We start from the raw sequence: 20,502 nt of genomic DNA, 5'->3' as shown, positions 1-20,502 counted from the left end.
CAGAGATTACCAGCAAATCTTGTAAACGCATACTTAATATTCTTAAAACCAAAATGAAATAACTAATCTATGTATGAACATCAACAAAACTTCAACTTCAAAACTATGAACAGTTAGAATACGCCAACAGGTATCTAACTGCCCCAAGATTCTGTAACAAGCAAACAGATAAATTAATACCACTAAAATGAAACAAGAAATAAACAGTTAGAATACGCCAACAGATATCTAACTGCCCCAAAATTCTGCAACAAGCAAACAGATAGATGAATACACTAAAATGGAACAAGAAATAAACAATTAGAATACACCAACTGGTATCTAATTGCAACAATACTACCACCAATTCCAAATAAAAAATCATACACCTATTCAATTCCTCCTATTGAAATCAACCAAAGAAATATATTGGAAAGGTTTTTTTTTTATCCAGCATGGATTTTTTTCCCACAGACCCAATGATTTATTGAACAAACACAGGAACTGAGCAAATTGCACAGTATACTGGTTTGAACTATAGTACCTCTAAAGTACTAACTATTAGGGTTGACAAAATACAGAAATGTCTACTATGCAATGCAATAAATCATTATAAACTACCTACACTAACATGTGATCTTTTCTTTTATCACAGAGATTGAAAAAGAATGTCTGCTTCAATTACCCATGTAATGAAACAACTGCATACAACCACAAAAAGTCAAACAGTAAGTATATATGTCATGATGCCTACCCCCGGGGAACCAGACCAGGTCCAGCAACCCCGGAAGCAGGCATCAAGTTATTTTGAGCAAGCCCAAAAACCTGTGCTGGGTGCGGTCCTGGCACCTATGACTCTCATATGGAGAGTCAGTCCTGGCGCCATAGGCGCCAGGCTCATAGAGTAGAACTTACCTGATGCAGACCATGCTGCAAGCTCTAAGCCAAATGAGGCTTGGAAGGGACTATTTTACCTAGGGACTATTTTTTACTCGGGTGGGGCTGAGGAGGAATACTTACCTGGGACTACTTTGGAGGCTATTTAAACCACGCCCGAAGAGCAGCACACGCTTCGCGTTATTCTGCATCCAGCAGCGTAACCGTGTCTGCAAGCCTGCATCCAGTCTTCTGCCACGCCCGCCTCGAGTCTGCAGTTCCTAGAAAAAGGGAGGAACAGAAGGAGAAAAGGTTAGAATAAGAGCAAAACCTTCGATCCTTACCTGAATTTCGGATCCACCGCGCCTTCGAGCTGGAAGAAAGAAGCATTTTACGCGCACCGACTCGCCTGCTACAGCGCCGCGCTGAACTCACCGGCCTTCGCAGCATCGTCCGATCCACCGCATCCTTCTGCACGTTCCCACCGCACTCTGGCACCTAAGGGGAACACAAGAACAGCAAAGGTGAGCCAAGGGAATAAATAGAGGCAATAGTAACTACCCCCATAGACTTACCTGATTACCGCCGGGGTGTCATGATCTCTGCTTCCAAAAGGTCAGGGTTTTCACAACTCCCTTGGAAGCAGATCCATAACCCAGGTTCTGAGTGCCAACCAGTCCCAATTGGGACCTTTTGGACCCAGTCCTGGCGCCAGTGGCACCAGGCTCATAAATATGCCCAGTCCCAGCGCTGGAAGCGCCGGGCTCATAATGCTTGGGTGGACTTACCTGCAGCAGACCATGCTGCTTACTTGCCTGCCAGTTGAGTCTCTGATCCTCTTCTGTTTGGAACTACTTTTCCTGTTGGGTGGGGCAGGAGCCACTCCCTAGATTCAGAACACTGGAACTCTTCTGGAAAGCAGGAACTCTTTTCTTAGGCGTGGCTGTGGAAGGAGACACCTAAGCACTACAGGAGGCTATTTAAACCACACCCGATGGATGAATCTTGCTTTGCGTTATTCTGCATCCTCAGCAGCAGAACGCTCATCGTGTCTTCTGCATCTGATCCTGGGGCTAAGGAAAAAGGCTTACCATTCTGAATCCAGTCTTCAGCAACACCTATAAAGACAAGAAAGAACAGGTTAGCATTACGGTCTTCAGTGACAGCTCTTCACTTACCTGGTCCATCGGCTGTCACCAACGCCTCGCGCTGCATTCCGGCATCTGAAAGACAAAGGCTTACCTACTCTTCGTGCGCTCCGGAGGTCTTCACACTGCATTCCGGCATCTGAAAGACAAAAGCTTACCAACTCTTCGCACGCTCCAGAGGCCTTCGGCGCTGCATCCCGCATCTGAAAGACAAAACAAGGTGCGTTTAAAGACATTGGGGAACTTTAATACTCACGTGCCATTACTCCTTTCCACATCTAACCCAGTGGGTATTCCGGCACCCTGCAGCCGCCCCGAACTTGTACCTGCAAAATAAAAAGACAGTTAGAGCGCATCGTGAAGCAGGCAACAAGCGCTTACTTACGTGCTTCCAGGCGCTTCTATTCATCACACGGGCTCCATCTTCAACTCACTTCAGCCCGCCATCCGCCATCGCCGGAACCCTGCAAAACAAGAGACATCATTACTAAAGACTTTAAAGACATTAGAATTACTCGAAACTTACCGTTCGTGCAGTAAACGACGGACAGCAGTCCTCTGAAGTCAAGAGGCCTGCTCCCCTTATCCAGTGAAGAAACTGGTTACAGCACCCTGCCTCGAGGCAGATGGAGAGCATGGCGTTCACTTACCTAAGGTGAGAGCGTTAACCTTTGGGGTTCTACAGGAGAAGAGAAAGGGAAGAAGAGAGAGACATTCAATAACCCAGTTCATTAATCCCACATTTTCTATCTACAGACATCTTACCCGTCGAGCCAGACATACAGTGCACAGAGGTCCAGCCCAAAGAGCCAGCCGTGTGTTACACATCACCTTTGAAGATACGGTATACGCCCAGTCAAGACTGGCGCCTCTACGGGAATCAGGTGAGCGTTACACGGGGGTACTATTCCTCTTCACGGGTCGGCGCATTCTCCATTGCATCCTCGCCGTACCCCGGCCCCTAAGGGGAACAAAAGGACAACAAGGTGAGACGAAGGGACAAACAAGGGGAACTCTTCTCACCACAATAGACTTACCTAATTTTACCGCCGGAAGCATTATTCCCCGAACTTCATATTTTCTCTCCACACCTGAATAAGGGAGCAAGTCACAGGTTACATTTTGGCCTTATTTTATTGAACTGTGTAGGATAAGCCAAATCCATACCTGAACTTCGTCAGCTACCACGAGGAACTCTTCGCTGGGGTCAAGCTGCAAACTGCAAGGAATCGGACAAGAGTGAAAGTCAGACATGTGAACTCTTACGAACTACATACTTTTCGGAGTCAATATTGTTCTGCAACTCACCAATTCCTTCGAGCCAGTGAAGCAACTGGTTATCCACGCACCCCTGCGCTCAATGCAGGATGAAGAGCTCATCTTTTCAAACCATCAGGTGAGGCTATAAGAGGGGACATCAAAGATGATCTGTGGGGAGAACAGCAGGGATGGGGGGATTTACGCTCAACCCCACGGGTGGTTAGTTCCCTTTCTCCATTTACAGAAGAATATTCCTACGGGCCAAGCAAACGAAGATAGGTGGGCCAGTCGAGTCCGTCATCACGGCCCTACGCGTCACATTGGTGGAGACCGCAGCTGTCCAGGTCAGATCGACGCCTCTGTGGGAGCCAGGTGAGCGTAACAATATAATGATTGGACTCACAAACAGCACAGCATAAAACACCCATTCAAGCAAACACCTGACCATAGACCAATATCCAAAATGTTTCCTTCCCTGTGTATTTTATGCTGCAGTGCTTGTTGCCAAACCCCACAATCTTGACTGAATGGCCTGGCCAAAACTCTACATACAACCTAAACAACTGAAACAGTAATATAATGATTAGACTCACAAACACTGCAACATAACACACCCATGCAAATGAACACCTAACCAATAAATACAACCCACAATACCTACAGTCTTCAATACCAACATTCTGAACACAATCCAACAAATAAACTAACACACATCACCTCACTATCCTATAAACACTATTACACTACTACCAATCAGTACACAAACTTTTGAAAACACATCCCCTAAACTGCCAACATACCACAGTCAGAATGTTTGCTAGCATAGGTGTGTTATGCTGTGGTGGTTGAGGCCAGGGCCTAGAGTCTTGGGTGCATGGCCGATGCACCCAAGACACTAGGCCCTGGCCACAACCACTGCAGCATAACACACCCATGGAAGCAAACACCTGCCAAATGACCAAAACCCAAAAAACATAACACAACCACCTCTAAACCTATCCACTACAATTAACATTCTAAAACAATAATTACAACCAATGCACAAATTCTTCAATACATACCCTCTTCACCCAATGCTCTACTAACGACCTAAAACCAACATCATAGTAAAGTAAAATAGCCAGTAGTGCGCCCAGTGTTTAGTATGTCCGAGGACAACCACGGTGACCATGGACACCGCAAAAACATCACAGCCTTCTCCCACCTAAACAAATACAGCATTTGACCCATCTCTCACTCCCCAACCCTCTCCAACAACTCCTACACACCAACACACTCCCCAAAATTAGATTTATGCTCAGTTCCACGCCACGTTGTCCGCGGATGTCTGCGGATCCAACTTGGCGGGTGCATCGAGAGAATGTGATGCACCTCACGCTTCACCCCAGCTAATCAGCGAACACATTGACTGTCCGTGGACACGATGTAGGTCCACTGGCCAATCGTTGTCCTGTCCACAGAGCGAACAGGGAAGTGTGTCCGCAGAGCGGACATAGACATCACTAATTCTTTGAGACCTACTTTTTGGTTGTTTTAAAAAAAACTACTGGATGGATTTCCACCAAATTTACAAAAGCACGCTTTTGGGACCAAGCCGCCGCTCCCGCCGCAAATTTGGTGAAAATCCGTCCAGCGGTTTGGTCTGTAGGCATGAGCAAAGTTTTTCTCAATTCAGACTTTGGGGAAAAAAACATTTTTGGGACCCCCCCCTATAACTTTGCCCCCCAGATCAAACCTCCCCAAACTCTGCAGAAAGATTCAGAGTGGGCCATATACTTTTATTGTATGCATGGGGCAATAGCAGGCCTCAAACACACAATGAATTTGTATACAGGAAGATAAACTGTTGGATGCTGCTAGTTCCTTCTACCCTACTTCAGTTCCCCTGTATGTGCCGCTCAGTTATATGCATTGGGTCGTCATATTTATTGTTTGTTGTAGCACAAGTGTGTATTAAGTCTAAATGTGTGAGCTAGTTATTACCTGTGTAACATTACACAATCACCCCTGACATCTTGCTACCAACATAATAGAAAGAACCCCTTGTAGGTAGGGACTTTCTAGGAATATTATTTTCACATGTGATGTCATCAGTGATGTCATCAATGATATTTGTGATGTCATCTTTGATGTCCTGGGTGTTAGTCTTAGCAATGCACGTAGATGGTGCGAGTTATGGTTGCTTAACTTACTATAATGGGGGAATGTGCAGTTGTGTTTGGTTGCACTGTGAAGTATAACATTCTTTTAGTGAAATCTTTTCACTGATTATACATATATATGTATGTCAGGGAAGGAAAAGAAAGGGGCTAAACAAGTGATGTCGTCATTGATGTCAGCATTGACATTTGAGATGACATCTTTCATGGTCTGGGTGTTAGTGGTAGCAGTGCACAGGGGTGGTGGCAGGTTTGGGGGCTTACTTTACCATAACTTGCAAATTTCAGGGGGGTTCCGGTTTTAATTTGAAGCATAAAGGGGAGGTGGAAAGTTTTTTTTAGCGAAGTGTACAGGTTTTTGTTAGGGCAACTTAACCATAACGTCCCCTCAACAACGTTTTTTTTGTAGTGAATTTCACTGGTTTTTGGGAGGGCAACTTAACCATAACGTTCACTTAACAAAGTTATTTTTGTAGGGAAGTGGGTAGATTTTTGGAAGGTGGAAGGTAAGCATGAAATTGTGGCAATGAAGTTGGTGAGCAGAATATACACTGAAATCATGTGATGTTGAGAGATATGTAGTATAATCTACGTACTTGACATACATTTAACATGGAACATTCAGAACCCCCTCCCTATTGATATTGGAAAGGTACGGACTGAGCGCCTGTTTGCGGACGGGGTTGGACAGGATCAACATTACCCAAAAAGGCAGGGGGTAGTAGAAAATGTACTATTGTCTTACACAAAAAGTGTTCAACGTAGAAGAAGGACATTAAGATATTATAAGTAGTAATAAGTAAATATGGAAACCTTAAGCTGGGAAAACATCAAATTTAATAAGCATGTACAATGAAGTGGATGGTACCATAAAAAAAAAAGGATGCCTCCAGCGTAATCACTTCACAGAAACTCGGCAGCCTGGAACGACAGTGGACGGACGCAGTAGGACGAAGGGATATTACAGCAAGAGTGAGTGCAGATCATTTGTTTATATGCGTGAGTTTTATTTTGGTATGTGGTGCATAAATAATAATTTCTTTCTGTTGTTTTGACTCAGAAATGCCTAGTACTTTGGAGTGGCTGGAGGAGTATTTCCCGCATGGGGAAATATATGAAGACAGCAACAATAATGGTACACATTGCTCTGCATATGCAAAATAGTGACCAGTATTTTAGAGGCACAGTCCTCCACAAACTCCTGTAAACTTTGAAAATTGGCGCTCAATATGTCCATTTTCTCCTCTATCCTCTTTATCCTATCTTCTTCTGTCTCATTTGTCGCCTTTCATCTTTTTTTTTCCTTGTTTGTTCAAAACAAAAATACATAAGTTCAATGCCTCTAAAATACTGGTCACTATTTTGCATATGCAGAGCAATGTGTACCATTATTGTTGCTGTCTTCATATATTTCCCCATGCGGAAATACTCCTCCAGCCACTCCAAAGTACTAGCCATTTCTGAGTCAAAACAACAGAAAGAAATTATTATTTATGCACCACATACCAAACAAAACCTCAATCATCAACAGTAGACGTCACACGCAGACTTGTTCATTTTACATCCAGTCAACGTCAGTTTAAGAACTGGCCTCGTTATATAGAAAATGTCCTATCTTGGCATGCTGCACTATTAATAAGACTCCTTAACATTCCAATGTGCTGGTGGCTCTTGCTAACCCTCTGCATGAGTTACTCACAAGGTTGTTCTTAATCATTTGTTCTAACGTGGTGTTACTTTAGGGCCGTGTGACTGTAACTGTATGCTGTCTGATAATCCGTACAAGGTTGGTAAATGGCATGCTTCAGATTCCTCACTTCCTCACATTAAGCACCGCCGTGAGGTTCCTAATACCATTACAGTTACAGTCACACGGCGCTAAAGTAACGCCACGTTAGAACAAACCATTGAGTACAACCCCAACCGTGTTGGCTTATCGGACTGTCTCGGAGGGAGATGGAGAGAGTCGAAATCGAGGTCACCTCAGAGACAAATAAAAAGCAGGCAAGAAGAAACAAGGAGCCTCTGGTAAAGACGACCACGTTGAATCCTCTATAGCTACAGTTGAGACTAACTCCCCACTACAGCACGGGAAAGGAGCACTTTTCATTACAATAGGGCGCTGATGCTAAACCAGCATAGGGCAGCCTTTGAAAGACTGCCCCATGCTGCTTTAGCATCTGCACCCTAATGAAGTAATTAACTCCAGCATGGGAGCGGGGAGTTAATCACTTAACGAGCCGTTGCCAGGCGACCTCGCCACCACCCACTAAACCCCCCCATTGGCCTTGACAGGGGAGGGTGACACATTTTTTTTCCTCACCCCTCAGCTTCTGCCAGAGCCATGGCCGGCCCTGATAGCAACTTGGTGTTATTGCTTTGTAAAGAGAAGGACAAGCCCAGTAACCTGGCATTTAGATTATCAGCATCATTTGTAATATGTAGAGGTTGCAAAGGTAAAAATAGATGTCTGAGTATTTAAAAAAAGCGTGGCTTTGCCAATGTGTTAGGGTATTGGGCCATTTCATCCAACGGCCTCTTTTCTCCCACTCTCTGCTTTCGCTACCTGTCCTCCCTCGCCATGCTCCCCCTCTGTCTCATATAGGCCTGCCTATGCAGTTACTTATTTATGTGCATTTTTAACGCACTCACACAGCCTGGGGTCATTGAGGCGCTGTTACAGGAGAGGTTTCTAAGCGATCGAACCTGTGTTGTTTCGTGACGTCGTTTGCAATGCGAGCACGTTGCCGCTGAGCTACCCTCCCGGGACGTTTTATGTCATGCTCTCATATCACTCAGCAGGCAGAGCATTTTTCTGTGTGCACGTGATTCCCTCTTGCAACCAGAGCCTATCTGTGAATGCAAACAGCACTTGCATTTCCTGAAAGCCTTCGCAGGGTCCTGCTAATGGGGGCACTCGATGACGAGAAGATTGGAGGACACAGATCAAACATTGATTGATGGCTGGGCAGCTGTGCCCCCTCGGGAGTTGAAGTTATTGGACCCAATAATATCTATGCCCCAGGCAGGTGACAAGCTGTCGCCCTTGGCCACCACAGACCCCTGTCATCATGACTCCTGCATTCCCCAGTGCAGGGCTCCAGGACCGTCTGCCCTGGTTAATGGGTGAATGAAGGCCGTACTGCAGCCAGCACACTTGACCGTGGTCCTTACATCAAACTTCAAATTTACCGGAGTTGGCAAGGCCAGGCCATGCCATGCATGTGGGCCCTCTGCTTTCAGCTTCTCTGGGTGCTGACCACGCACTGGCTCTTCCACACGGCAAACTCCAACACGAAGTGAGAAGGTTGCACGTGATGGCAGTTGACGCATGCGCCCATCACCCAACCCCACCCACACTCATGAATGTCATTGGCTGGCCCACAGCCAATGAACATTCAGTTACATTTTGTTGCTATGCTAGTGAGATCAGAGTCTACAGTAACACTGCGCTGTTTGGGCACAGATTAATGCTGGCAGGGCCACCCCTCCAGCGCCCCGCCAGCCTCCTAGATTATCTACTAGATAATCTGTTCCGCAAAGTGCGTGGAGCTAGTAGCTCCATGCAGCATACACTATAAAAACGAAGTAAAATGGGACGTGCCCCTCTGCAGACCCAGCCACGAGTTGAAGCAAAGCAGATGATTTATTTTGCTGCTGTATTGCTCCTAATAAAACAAACAACGTAGAACAGAAAAGAACACACTGTTTTCTCTGCACACTCCCTGGGCCCTGGGTGGGGGCGGGGGGTGGCGCCCCCCAGCCTAAGTAAGCAGCCGCCACTGTTTATAAGCTACTGTGCAAGGATTGCAAATTTCTACATACAGTTCCATACATGTCCAGATGCATCAGTATATAGTGCAGGTATGTATATTTTAATCAGAGAACATGTGGAAGCCTCATGATTTCAAATAGACAAAATAATGCTGCTAAATGTCCATAGGGAATACTTAACAACGCTCCCCCTTTAAAGTGCAAGATTGCTGATTTGTCATTCACAAATCGCACGACTGCTTACTGTCTTCCGCATAACCTGTACATACGTTGCAAGCATGCCTATTTAGGACAGACCTCAATTTTGTATGTGAATATGTCGGAGTTCTGTACTCTGTACTGCCTACAGTAATGCTACTTGCAATGTGATCGTATGAGAATAGTGCGCGCTCCCGATTGTAGTGATGACATGTCCTTCTGAGGGTCTCCCTATTTTTCGACATAGTGCTTTTCATCAATAAGTACAAAATGTTTCCCCATCCAGTACTTTGCCCTATCGCTTACAAACCTCTCTCCTATGCATAGTACACTTTGTGAAGAAAAAGGCATTTCCATACCCTTAAAAGATTTAGTTATTTTGAAGGACTTTCAAGTACCATATTGAAAGTACTAGGCAAAGACTGCACAGAGTGAAGTGAAATGTGCAAATGCACTGGATTGAAATATGAAAGTTCAATAATCTGACGAAAGAAGCACAAGTAATGTCTGCAGTATCATCACTGCTGCAAACACACAAAGTAATTGATATTTTTTTTTAATTCGCAGTGAAGACTACTCTCCTGAGAATCAGCAGCATCTACACTGCAGACGACATATCCGAAGAAACCTGGTCATCTTACACAAAAAAGTAAGTACAGTACAACCTTTATATTGTAACTACTCCTTAAAGAGGCTGCGTGGGTTATTTCTTTATTTTGGGCACCAAAGCAAGCATTGATTTGTAAACCATTCTGCCTACAAATATCCATTTATTGAACAAAGAATAACAGGCAGAATGGCTGACAAATCCCTGTGTGTTTGGTACTGAAATAACATAGGTAATCCTTAGAAGGTTAGATTGTGAAAAGAAGTTACTGTACCAGGTTTTTGGCATTTTGGTTATTAATAATGGTTCTCATCACAAGTAGGCCACTTTGTACTCTCATCTGAAGCACATAGTAGTAGTATACAAACCGTAAAGTAGCCTTACCAAATAATTGTTACAGTTCACTGTACGTTGATACACCATGCCAAAGAGTTTCCCCATCAAACTTATGCACACATGCACACTGCACACATACATTGGACAACAGAGCAAAGTATATATTTTTTCTCAACAGACACCAAAGAATGCCTACCAAAAAGCAACTCCGTAGAAAGGAACGCAGAATTAGAGCAAATAAAAATAAAGGAGCCCAATGTAAACATGCACCTGTTGTAGAGTTTGTAGAGAATCTTGGTACAAACCAGCTAATGCAGTTGGGTAACATAATAAAGGAAGTCTCAACTAACAAAACTGTACCTCCTCCATCAAAAAGTGTTACAAAACACAGCAATGTTGTCAAAAAAATGGCTGCCATTGCAGCTAACAATCTTCCTAATAATCCTGATAGTGTAAGAAGAACCCATAGTAAAAAAGTATTTTAACAAAAATGTTTCATCACAGAGTCCTTCAGAATCTACTAAGCAGAGGACCAAAATCATCCTCACCCCTTAGAACGTACCGTAGAAAGTTAATTCTACAAGCACTCGAGGACAGTGCAATCCTTCTCAAAAGGAAGTTGTTAATATTAGTGTTAAAGAGGGTGAAAGCACTAACAAAACTAAGTACCAAACTACAAAAGAAACTCAGCAATAAACGGAATGTGAACACAAATTATTTCTTGCATGTTTGTGGTGGTGAATGGAGTCACACAACAACCACAGAGCCATATTTTAATGAACAAGCATACAAACAAAATCAAACAAATACAATTGCCATCCATAGCAGTGGACGAGGGTATGAGAAAATCAATACTACCATCATGGAACAAGAAACACTGCTTACAAAACTATCTCCTGAAAACTCAGAATTACCTCTCAATTCAGCAGAACCACACCATCCAGTATACAAATGGCCGTGCACATCAATGTGTGCCATTCCAAACAAAGCTTTCAAATCTTTACATCAGTTCCTCTATCAATACGTAAAAGGTAAAGACAAAAGTAAAATGAAGTGCTGCAAAATATGGATATTTGTGCAGTGCGGAAAGACACAGGACTAAAAGGACATTCATAGCCTGCATTTCTGGGCCTATTTACAAAAGTACCTTCCATGATATCAAAAGAATATCAGTACATCATTCCAAAGTAAGAAATTTAGTGTATAAAATATACAATCCAAAAAGTCCAGCTTCAGAATTAGGCAATTTAAATACCACTCTTCTGCATGGTACACCCAAATACTTACAAGAAGAAATGGACCATATTCAGAAAAAGTATTTTGAAAGTGAGAGCCACGTAGAAAATGCAACAGTTTTAGAACATAGTAGCGACAATTCTGCACATAGCAACCTTCTATTACACACACACAGAAAAGAAATAGTAATGTGTGTGTTGCCGCAGAACGTTTTACAAAAGGAACACAAAAAATGTGGACATAGCATAAAAAATAGAAAACAATGAAGACTCTAAATGGTTTGAATTAGCTTTCTACCTTTTAGCTGAAAACAAATATGAAATAACTGAACGCCTAATATGTTGTAGTTACTGTACTGCAAAATTAGACAACAACCACACTCCTTCACGTGCTATTACAAATAATTTGGAATTGTTTCCATTACCAAAAATCCTGCAACAGCTCAATTTGTATGAGAGCATAATAATTCAAACAGTTCACACATTTCAAGCAATTATACGCCTTCATTCAAAAACAGCCAAAATTACCTTCCTCTGAATTGGTGAAAGGCATTTGTGGCAAAGTAGTTTACTTGCCATTAGATCTAACGGAAAATGTACACACTCTAGGAGTGGAACGTTCAATAGAGCATTCTTTAATAGTCTTGGTAAATGGAGTACCAATAAAGGACAACAAAATTTGGCAACAATTAGTGGACTTACACAAAGTTAGACAAGCATTGCAATATCTAAAAGACAATAATGACCAAAGGGTCACCAATGAGTTTTTTGGAAAGTGCTTTTCCACTGCCATTTCCTACTGGCAAAGGTGGAAGATACGATGATAGACCCACTCAGATTGGGGCATCATAATACCGCTCATTACGAATGTATTCTCATGATCCCAGATTTAGACAAAATGTTGAATACATATTCCACCTACTCTATGAAAGTGAATTAGCAACACTATGTTATGTAGTTGCACACATTCTTAAATTTGGAACGCACTTTCAAAATATGTCAGCTACGCAGTTAATACAAAAAGTACAAGAAAAAGATGAGGTGTTACAATGAAGTATAACAAATTTGTTTGCAAACATGCGTGGTACAAAGGAATACTGGTTCAAACGGCACGGAGACGTGTGTTGCATGATCAGAAACCTTGGACCACCTACTTGGTTTGTTACGCTAAATTGTGCAGAATATGCATGAGAAGATTTACATGAGTTCCTACGCATAGCAAACAGCAACAAAAACAACATAGATATATTAACAGCCGGAGAACTTTGCTCTCTAGATCCAGTTAATGTCTCAAGATATTTCCATCATCGTTTCATTGAAATGTTACACTTTATTTGCAATAAAACTGTTCCTCCCCTTGGAGAAGTGCAACACTTCTTTTGGAGAAAAGAATATCAAGCGAGAGGAGCACCACATATTCACATGCTGTAATGGATCAAAGGTGCACAGAAATTTGGGCACAACAGTGATAGCACTGTTTTGCAGTTTATCCAAAAATATGTTACATGTGAAATCCCTTCACAACAGACACATAGTGAGCTTCATAGGGAGATTTTACAATTTCAAAGACACAAATGTGGCAAATATTGTTGCCGCAAATACAAAAAGAAAGATAAATACTACATCAAATGCTGCTTTGGTTTCCCTAGACCAGTTACAGAAACAGGTGAAGTAAACAACTTCATGTCTTTGGTTCAACATATTGTTAAAGGTAAATCACCTAAAAACACGTATTAGATAAAAAGAATGGAAGAATCAAAATATATCAATGATTACAATGCAATCATTGCCCTATTATGCAATGCAAACATAGCTGTACAGTACATTGCAGACGATTCAACTGCTGTTGCACGATATATTACAGCCTACTTAACAAAGGCAGTAAAAACAGAGCTTCAAGACCTCTGGGATGACCTACCATCAGACAAAACGTTATCACAGAAATTGTACAGCTTAGGCATAAAAATGCTCTCCCATAGAGAATGTGGGGCCTATGAAGCAGCAGATCGTTTAACCGGCACTGCTTTGTATGGAAAATCAGACAACATAGAATGGCTTAGTCTTGGTCCTGCAAAATCTAAAAAAGAGTGCTAAAATCATATGAGGACATAGAAATAATTGCCAAAAATTATCCCAACAGCCAAGACATTGTAAAAAACAATTTACTGGACACATACTATCCGAACAGGAGTACCACTCTGGAAAGCATGTGTCTATACCACATAGCGTAAAACTTTGCATACAAAAAAAATGTAAAACCCGATGAAAGCAAACGTAGATATAGAGTGACCGATTGTGAAGGGAGCTTAGTGAAACTTAACAAAGCTTAATTAATCATGTGAAATTGTCTTAAAAAACTCCAGAAAGAACTATATTACATGTCTCTGTTACAACTTTTCAAACCGTGGAGAAAAGAGGAAGGCATACTAGATAATTATGAGTGCTATGAAGATGCTTTCAAAGTAAATGATCGATGTGAACAAATTGTACATGGTTTACAACATGAAAATAAAGAATGTACCTGCCAAAATTACAAACCTATACTAGTGTACATCAGTGGTGAAGCTGGATCAGGGAAAACATTCTTAATCAAAATCATCAGCAAGTTCCTTCAACAATTGACAAACAACAACTGTCAGCTGTTGTAACAGCTCCCACAGGTTTAGCTGCCTACAACATTGGCGGTGTGACTTTACACCGATTACTACTGCTTCCAGTAGAGCATCAAAATAAATTAGACTACTACAAACTTTCTGCAGAAGCTGCAATGGAATTATGTAGAGTATTGAAACAAATGAAAATGCTACTAATAGATGAAGTGAGCATGGTCTCCAACCGAATGTTGGCTTTGATTCATCTCAGATTGGAAGAAGTACTTAAAAATAATAACAAAGAACTCTTTGCAGGGGAACACATTATCGTTTTCTGCGATCTTCTACAATTGACACCAGTGAAAGGTGAACCAATTTTCAAAACCTTAGGCCACAAATTCTGCTGGAAAACCGTTGGTAGCATAGGTAATGTTAACCTTTGGCAACATTTCCAATACAGAGAATTAACTGAGAACATGCGGCAATCCGCAGATCGCAAATGCCAACATCTTAAAAAGTATTAGAGTTGGTGTATTATCGCAAGAAGCACAAGCTGTATTGAAAAACCGGCATATACATGCACTTTATGGCGATAATGCATGTGCAATTGATGTTATGGAGCAAGTAGCGCACAAAAATGTCAATTGTATGGCCTTAATGCCACCTCTTGCAAGCTGTTTCAAATTCAGTGAAACAATGTTAAAAGAAAGTGTCAAAGTACTGAAGTAGTAGGATCCTGCAGGAGTGAAGCTGGCCCACCAAACCCCATAAGCCTGCCAGCCCAACAATCCTGATATTATAAATCTATTGGCCAGGCAAACCCAAGGGGAAAGGGGAATGGAGAAAACAACAAAAGGCATGAACTCCCACTGCAGGTACTTCAGACTGTCTTCTCGGGTGTCTCTTTTGAATCAGTAGAGTTCCTAAAAGGAAAGTACAGCCTTAGGTAAATAAATATATATATAAACTTACGTCCCGTCCCCTTTCCTCCATACTTATGGGACATCTCTCCGTCCTGTGGGACGGACCGGAGCACTTTTGTAAAAAGCTTCCAATTTTTTTTCAAAAATGTGTCCCTCCTCTCTTTCCTGCGTGGGGCCATAACCCCGCCCACCTTGGCTCCCCCCACGCATCGCCCATCAGTCCTTTTCTCCGCACGATCGGGGGCGGACGCACTTGCATCCTCTGAAGATTTTCTTCCATTTTTCCCTCTCTGGCTCTCGCTAGCATTCGTTTACTAGTCTGTCTATGCCTTTTAAATTACATTTTCCAGACTGTTCATTGTGTCACCGCTGCTTTGCGAGGGCGGATCCCCATCCTCTTTGTTTAGAGTGTTTGGGTCTGGAACACCATTGGGACTCCTGTTTTTACTGTGACTCCCTTTCGGTCCGGGCTCTTCAACGTCGGTTGGAGCGGTGGGAGGAGGTGTTTGGACGGGCTCCTCCTTCGCATTTTCAGGCGTTCATCGACGAGAAGAAAAAATGCCCGGTAAGTTCTTTACTTTTCAGAGCACCCCGGCCCGGGGATACCTTCGCGGGTTCCTCTCGAGCCAGTAGGGGCGTTGATCGCTCTTTTACCGGGGTTCGCCCAGAGGTGCCTGTTGGGCCTAATAATTCTACCTGAGTTTTCTCTGAGGGTCTCCATAAGGGGCCTGTGGTCACCGGAGTACACTCCGAGGCCCCTCCTGTGGGGGCTGTGTGTAGACCCAGTTCTACTGAGTCGTGGTGTACCGGAGCTTGCTCTGAGGCCGTTCTTTCAGCTTCCCTCAAAAATAAAACCGGGGTACTCCCCGAGGTCTTGGCTGGGCTTGAGGTTACCGAACGCATGTTCGAGGCCCGTGCTGATAAGGCTTCTACCGGGCCTAGGTCCGAGGTCCCTCGCACTGTCACGATGCCTGCCCCCGGGAAACCAGGTTTGGCCCAGCTACCCGGGAAGCCAGGCTCATGGTCAAGGACATACTTGAAGCAGACCATGCTGCTAACTTACCTGAGGCAGACCATGCTGCCAGTGACCATAAGTCAAATGAGGCCTAGGAGGGACTATTTTTCCCTAGGAACTATTTTTTACTCGAATGGGTCGCGGAAGTATACTCACCTGGAACTACTTCCAAGGCTATTTAAACCACGCCCTGACAGCAACCCATGCTTCACGTTATTCTGCACCTGCAGCGTAGCGTAACGCTCACCGTGCCTGCAGCAGCTTCCAGTCTTCAGCCACGCCCGCCTGGATGCCGGAGCTCCTGAAAACCTGAAAGAAAGCAGAGGGAAGGTTAGAACCGGAGTTTTACCTGCAATCCTTACCTGAATCCTGAATCTTCTTGGCTCTGACCTAGAAGGAAGAAATCATCAGACGCGCGCCGCTTCGCATCCTGCAGTGCCGCGTGGGAACTCACCTGAAGCAATCCTCCGCATTCCATCGCGCTTTTTAGCATCCAGCGGCCGCTCTCCAACACCTGTGGAAATAAAGACAATAAGGTGAGCAAGGGAGCATTCCCAGACAATAAAGGCAATCCCCAGGACTTACCTGATACCACAGGGGGTACTTACCTCATCTCGGGTCGGCGCGGCCTCCACAGCTTCTCCGCCGTACCCCGGCCCCAAAGGGGAAACAAAAGCAACACAAAAGCGCAAGTAGGGGAAACCGAATTCCGCTACAGACTTACCTGGTTACTGCCTGAGGCCGCAATCACCGGAACCTCCACCGATTCAGCGCCTGCAAAAGGAAAGGGTCACAGGTTAGACCAGGTCCTCATTATCAAACTGAACAGAATCTATAAACACTTACCTGCATATTACTGGTTGCCACTTGGAACTCTTCTCAAGAACTATTAAGGCAACCTAGGGTATTTGGACAGAGTGAAGGCCAGACGTTTTTTAACTCTTTTTCAAACTATTTCCTTACGGAGTCAATACCGTTCTGCAACTCTCCAACATCCCACACCAGTGAAGTAACTGGTAATCTATGCGCCCCTGCGCTCGAGGCAGGATGGAGAGCTCATCTTTCCAAACTATCAGGTGAGAACATAGCAAGAGTTCGGAAGTAATTTGTGGGAAGAGATCGCAGGAGTGGGGGAAGGTGGGGTTGGCGCCCAGTCCCCGCAGGTGGCTAATTCCCTTTTCTCCATTACAGAAGAATATTCATACGGGCAAAACAAGCTAAGCTGGGTGGTCCGGTCCAGTCCATCATTTCGGCGCCCCGTGTGTCGCTGGAAGAGGTAACAACAGCCCAGTTCAGATCGACGCCCCCGTGGACACCAGGTGAGCGTAACACGTACAGAGGCTAAGGCTACCCACAGTTCTGAGGGACCGGGCAAGGCCCTGTCAGTGACAGCGCACCGTTCCCGCTCTTCTGGTGACACCGGATCTGTTGAGGGGGCAAAGAAGAAAGTTTATTCTTTTACCGGCAGTGCCGAGGCTCTTCCTTCGAAGGCTCAGTTGGCGGTTGGTATGTTGCAGAAACATTCCAGGCCTCATAGTACCGGCTCTGCCGAGGTTCCTTACGTTAAGGCTAAAATTAAGACCCCTGATCCATCGACGGGGACCCCTGCCTCACTTCCTCACGTGCCGCAGTTCCCCTCAGATGAGCACAAAATGGCGGCAGTTCCCGCCACGACCACGGTGGCCATTTTAGGTACTACCCCTACAACTAGGCCATCGGCCCCTGGTGTAGGGTTCGGTCCTTCGGGTGAACCTAAGGTCCCTTGTGCGCATCCTTACCGGCCAGTTTATGATTGGAACGCCCGGATGCCTCTTCCGCACAATATTTCGTTGCCCGCGGGGGCGGCTCCCTTGATTTATGTGGATACGTCGGCGGAAGGGACTGTGTGGCACCGTTCCCCGTTGCGTCCCTGGATTTGTCCACCTCATGAGAGGCCTCCTCAGGTTCCGAAGCAATCTCCTGAGGACGCCTTTTTCGGTAAATTTCAAGCGCTTATGCGCACCGACCCAATGAGGGAATAGTTCAAGGGGCTTTTCAAGGAGATATATCTACCCGCGCCTCCGGCTCCACTCGTCCTGTTGGTGGTTCCGGCGGCGCCTCCCTTGCCCGTGGTGCCTTCCCCTGCACTTCCGCCTGTGCCACCATTGTCCCCAGTGGACAAGGCAGTGCCTGACTCAGCTCAGCAGGAGCCGGACCTGTCAGATGACCCTCAAGGTGATCAGGACAATGAGGACCTGCCCCGCTCTACCAGAGCTTTTCATGACCGGGTACTAGACATGATGAGCTTCTTAGATGTTCTGGTGCCCGAGGCACCTGCTCCGCAGGAGGGCGTGCTTTCTGGGGCGTTCACCTTGTCTCCTTTGGAGCGTACCGGCCTGTTCTTGCAGAAGGACTTTCTGGCCGAGTTCCGAAGAGTTTGGGAAAAGCCACACTCGGGACTTTTTGTCAATAAAAAGATTGACACGAGGTACAGGCTACATTCCTCAGAAGAAGTAGCCTTATCGTCTTGTCCGCCTCCCTCCTCCACAGTGGTGGCTGCGTCCACGTTGCAATCCAGACCTGCAGCTTCCTCCTCCGCAACGGCGACTCAGGTCCTGGGAAAGGAGGACAAGCTCCTGGACTCCCTAGGGAGGAAAATCTTTGCCAATTTGGCCTTGCAGCTCAGGCAGGCAATTGCAGAATTGATTTTGGTGGGAGCTAACATGCGGATGTGGAGAGGTCTGTCGGAGTTTGAGGAGCATATTCCGGTCGAGAAGCTGGAGGATTTCAGAAAAGGCCTTTCCTATGCCAGGGTCTTGGCCCAGGATCTCCTGGAGGCTGCGGCTCACCACGTAGATACCTCGGCTTGGGATCTGATGCTAGGGGTTGATACCTCGTGGCAAGCATGGCTACATGCCACTAAGTTCTCGAAGGAGGTGTAAGACAAGGTTCTGGACCTTCCATTTGATGGTAAGGAGCTTTTTCACTCTTCTACTGATGTAGAGCTCACCAAAACCAAAGACAGAACCCAGACGGCCAAATCATTGTCTGTTCTGGTTAAACCTCCCTTCAAGACTCAAAGGATGTTGTCGCAAGGTCGACCTTCCTCTGGTTTTAGGGGCTTCCTCGACCGCAAAAATCGCAGAGTGTATACTCCTGCGGGGAATAACCACCGTAGACAACAGCGTACACAGTATTTCTCCCGCTCCTCAGCCTTCTCATCAGGTTCAGGTGGCACAGCCACCAATAAACCTGCCAAATGAGGGTTTTCCGCGCTCGCACGAGACCCCAGTGGGAGTACGCATTGCGTCTCCTTGGGAGGCGTGGCAGACCATCACAGAAGACAGATGGGTCTTGTCAGTCGCTCGAGCGGCTTCCGCTTACATTTACCCTCTACCCACCCCTCAACCCTCCTTTTCAGCTGTCGGGCTCACCCTCCCTGAAGGCCGAGGTTCAGAAACTTCTGCTCCTCAGAGCTGTGGCACCCGTTCCCCTTGAGAAACAAGGGGAGGGATTCTACTCCCGGATGTTTACGGTACCCAAACCCAACCAGGCTGGCCTGCGCACCATCCTAGACCTTTCCCAGTTCAATCTTTCCCTACCCCAAGAGAAATTCAAGATAATCACGCCCAGCCAGATATGCTCCTCTATGCAGATGGGCGATTGGCTCAGCGTTGTGTATCTTCAGGACGCTTACATGCATATCCTGATTTGGAACCCACAAATGAGATATCTCTGCTTCTCTTTGGGAGAGGAGCACTTCCAGTTTCGAGTGCTTCCTTTTGGCCTCAGCTCGGCGCTGAGTGTCCTCACGAAGATGATGTCGATGATTGCGGCCTAACTTCGTCTCCAGGGTATCCATGAGTATCCGTATTTGGATGACTGGCTCTTATGCCGGGGTGACACCTTGGTGGGGCTTGGTGCTACCGAACAGATGTTAGAGGCCCGCATGAGTAAGGCTGTTACCGGACCTGGGTCCGAGGTCCTTCGTACAGAGGCTAAAGCTACCAACATTTCAGAGGGTCTGCAAAGGCCTTATCAGTGAAGGTTGTTTCTCACCGTTCCTGCTCTTGCGGCGATGCCAGATCTGTTGAGGGGGCAAAGAAGGGAAATTCTTCTTTTACCGCAGGGCCGAGGTCCTTCCTGAGAAGGCTAATTTGGCAGTTGGTATGTCGCAGAAACATTCCAGGCCTCATAGTACCGGCTCTGCCGAGGTTCCTTATGTTAAGGCTAAAGTTAAGACCCCTGATCCATCGACGGGGACGCCTGCCTCACTTCCTCACGTGCCGCAGTTCCCCTCAGGTGATGACAAAATGTTGTCCGTTCCCGCCATGACCGCGGCGGCCATTTTGAACACTACCCCTACAGCTACGCCATCGGTCTCAGGTGTAGGGCTGGTTTCTCGGCCTTGTGCGCATCCTT

This window comes from Ambystoma mexicanum, chromosome 1p, assembly GCF_040938575.1.
Source record: "Ambystoma mexicanum isolate Mex_15411 chromosome 1p, UKY_AmexF1_1, whole genome shotgun sequence".
Lineage (NCBI taxonomy): Eukaryota > Metazoa > Chordata > Amphibia > Caudata > Ambystomatidae > Ambystoma > Ambystoma mexicanum.
The sequence above is the reverse complement of the archived record's forward strand: the minus strand, read 5'-3'. Positions refer to the sequence as shown.